The 3971-nt window shown below is 34.4% G+C and overlaps 1 non-coding gene across 1 annotated transcript; it reads left to right on the top strand.

Moving 5' to 3' along the window:
• The first annotated feature begins 297 nt into the window (after positions 1-297).
• Positions 298-405, top strand: LOC148549423 (small nucleolar RNA R71). The gene has a single exon (XR_015898291.1). It is a non-coding gene; the product is annotated as a small nucleolar RNA R71 (small nucleolar RNA).
• The last annotated feature ends 3566 nt before the right edge of the window (positions 406-3971 follow it).

Raw genomic sequence — 3971 nt, 5'->3', positions numbered from 1 at the left:
CATTCCATGCAGACTCTGAGAGATCGTATTGACTTGCTGAGTCAATATTTTATTCTGAGCCAATATGGCATTCAGAGTATCAACCTCAAGAACTCCCTTCTTCATAGGCGTCCCATTATTCACAGGATTCCTTTCAGAAGTGTACATGAACTGGTTATTAGCAACCATGTCAATGAGTTCTTGAGCTTCTGCAGGCGTTTTCTTTAGGTGAATGGATCCACCTGCAGAAGTGTCCAATGACATCTTTGATAGCTCAGATAAACCATCATAGAATATATCCAGGATGGTCCATTCTGAAAGCATGTCAGAAGGACACTTTTTGGTCAACTGTTTGTATCTTTCCCAAGCTTCATAGAGAGATTCACCTTCTTTCTGTCTGAAGGTTTGAACATCAGCTCTAAGCTTGCTCAGCTTTTGAGGAGGAAAGTACTTGGCTAAGAAAGCCGTGACCAGCTTATCCCAAGAGTTCAGGCTATCTTTGGGTTGAGAATCCAACCATAATCTAGCTCTGTCTCTTACAGCAAAAGGGAAAAGCATGAGCCTGTCGACTTCAAGATCTATTCCATTAGTCTTAACAGTATCACATATCTGCAAGAATTCAGTTAAGAACTGAAAAGGATCTTCAGATGGAAGTCCATGAAACTTGCAGTTCTGCTGCATCAGAGAAACTAATTGAGGTTTCAGCTCAAAGTTGTTTGCTCCAATGGCAGGGATGGAGATGCTTCTTCCATGTAAATTGGAATTAGGTGCAGTAAAGTCACCAAGCATCTTCCTTATATTATTATTATTTTTGGCTGCCATCTCCTCTTCCTTTTCAAAAATTTCTGAAAGGTTTTCTCTGGATTGTTGTATTTTAGCTTCTCTTAATTTTCTCTTCAGAGTCCTTTCAGGTTCTGGATCTGCTTCCACAAGAATGTTCTTATCCTTGCTCCTGCTCATATGACAAGGAAGAATGGACAGAAAAATGATAATAATAATAGAGATCCTTTATACCACAGTATAGGGATCCCTTTGTGAGTGGAAGAAAAGGGGGAGACAAAGAATGTAACATAAAGGAAGAAACACAACTGTGAGAATGGAAGAGATGTGAGATGAGATGTTAGGATATGAATGAATAAATAGAATAGGATGGGGGAGGTATAATTTTCGAAAATTATTTTGAAAAGGAGTTAGTGATTTTTGAAAATTGGTTTTTGAAAATTTGTTAGTATTTTTCGAAAATTTTTTTTTTTGAAATAAATAAAAAATAAAAATAATTAGTTAATTAAAAAGAAATTTTTGAAAAAGAGGGAAGATATTTTCGAAAATTAGAGAGAGAGAGAGTTAGTTAGGTAGTTTTGAAAAAGTTAAGAAACAAACAAAAAGTTAGTTAGTTAGTTGAAACAAATTTTGAAAAGATAAGAAGTTAGGAAGTTAGAAAAGATATTTTGAAAAGATATTTTTGAAAAAGATAAGATAAGAAGATATTTTTGAAAAGATATGATAGAAATTAGTTTTTGAAAAAGATTTGATTTTTAAAATCACAATTAATGACTTGATTCATAAGAAATCACAAGATATGATTCTAGAACTTAAAGTTTGAATCTTTCTTAACAAGCAAGTAACAAACTTCAAATTTTTGAATCAAAACATTAATTGATTATGTTATTTTCGAAAATTTGTGATAAAAATAAGAAAAAGATTTTTGAAAAATATTTTTTTTGGAATTTTCGAAAATAACTAATAATTTTGAAAAAGATTTGATTTTTGAAAAAGATTTTGAAAAAGATAAGATTTTCAAATTGAAAATTTGATTTGACTCATTGGCAACAACTTGATTTTTAAAAATTTTTGAAAAAGTCAATTCAAATTTTCGAATTTGATGAGAGAAACATGGAAAGATATTTTTTTTATTTTTGAATTTTTATGATGAGAGAGAAAAACACAAAAAAAATGCAATGCATGAAATTTTTAGATCAAAACATGTGATGCATGCAAGAATGCTATGAATGTCAAGATGAACACCAAGAACACTTTGAATGTCATGATGAACATCAAGAACATATTTTTGAAAAATTTTTAATGCAAAGAAAACATGCAAGACACCAAACTTAGAATTCTTTAATGCTTAGACACTAAGAATTCAAGAATGCATATGATAAACATGAAAAGAAACAAAACAAAAAATCATCAAGATCAAACAAGAAGACTTACCAAGAACAACTTGAAGATCATGAAGAACACTATGAATGCATGATATTTTCGAAAAAATGCAAGATGCATATGCAAGTGACACCAAACTTATGATATGACTCAAGACTCAAATAAGAAACACAAAATATTTTTGATTTTTATGATTTTCTAATTTTTTTGGATTTTTATTTATATTTTTCGAAAATTTAAAAGAAAAAATAAAGATTCCAAAATTTTTAATATGAATTCCAGGAATCTTGCCATGTTAGTCTAAAGCTTCAGTCCAGGAATTAGACATGGCTCACTAGCCAGCCAAGCTTTCAATGAAAGCTCCAGTCCAAAATACTAGACATGGCCAATGGCCAGCCAAGCTGTGATATATGGAATTACATGCATTGAAGTTAATAGTTGAAGCCTCAGTCCAAAAGAATTTAGACATGGCTTTACAGCCAGCCAGGCTTCAACATGCTTCATGAAACACTAGAATTCATTCTTAAAAATCTTGAATAAATTTTTTGAAAACATTTTTATTTTTTTTTTTTTCGAAAACAAGAGAAATTTTTTTTTTTTAAATATTTTTGAAAGATTTTTGAAAACAAAACAAAAAGAAAATTACCTGATCTGAGCAACAAGATGAACCGTCAGTTGTCCAAACTCAAACAATCCCCGGCAACGGCGCCAAAAACTTGGTGGACGAAATTGTGTTCCATGTTCTTTGTACTTGTGTGAGATTAACAATATATAATTATATTGAATCCTCATTGTGGCTCTATGTGTGGACACAACTCCGTTCAACTAACCAGCAAGTGCACTGGGTCGTCCAAGTAATACCTTACGTGAGTAAGGGTCGAATCCCACGGAGATTGTTGGTATGAAGCAAGCTATGGTCACCTTGTAAATCTCAGTCAGGCGGATATAAAATAATTATGGAGTTTTCGAATAATAAATAATAAAATAGGGATAGAGATACTCATGTAAATCATTGGTAGGAATTTCAGATAAGCGAATGGAGATGCTTTTCGTTCCTCTGAACCTCTGCTTTCCTGCTATCTTCATCCAATCAGTCTTACTCCTTTCCATGGCTGGCTTTATGTGATACATCACCACTGTCAATGGCTACTTTCGGTCATCTCACGGGAAAATGATCCAATGCCCTGTCACGGCACGGCTAATCGTCTGGAGGCATCACCCTTGTCAATGGCTTCATCTTATCCTCTCAGTGAATAATATGCTCACGCACCCTGTCACGGCACGGCTATTCATCTGTCGGTTCTCGATCATGCTAGAATAGGATTTACTATCCTTTTGCGTCTGTCACTAACGCCCTGCAATCGCGAGTTAGGGGCTCGTCACAGTCATTCAATCATTGAATCCTACTCGGAATACCACAGACAAGGTTTAGACCTTCCGGATTCTCTTGAATGCCGCCATCATTCTAGCTTACGCCACGAAGATTCTGGTTAGGAGATCTAAGAGATACTCATTCTAGCTTAATTCATGTAGAACAGCAGTGTTTGTCAGGCACGCGTTCATAAGGAAGAAGGATGATGAGCGTCACACATAATCATCACCTTCATCACGTTCTTGGGTGCGAATGGATATCTTAGAAGAGAAATAAGAAGATTTGAATAGAAAACAGTAGTACTTTGCATTAATCTTTGAGGAACAGCAGAGCTCCACACCTTAATCTATGGAGTGTAGAAACTCTACCGTATGAAAATACATAAGTGAAGGTCCAGGCATGGCCGAGATGGCCAGCCCCCAAAACGTGATCAAAGGATCATAAGGTAATCCAAAGA

The sequence above is a fragment of the Arachis ipaensis genome, chromosome B8, assembly GCF_059453495.1.
Source record: "Arachis ipaensis isolate K30076 ecotype BB chromosome B8, ASM5945349v1, whole genome shotgun sequence".
In the NCBI taxonomy this organism is placed as follows: Eukaryota; Viridiplantae; Streptophyta; class Magnoliopsida; order Fabales; family Fabaceae; genus Arachis; species Arachis ipaensis.
This window is presented reverse-complemented; position numbering and strand designations above follow the sequence as displayed.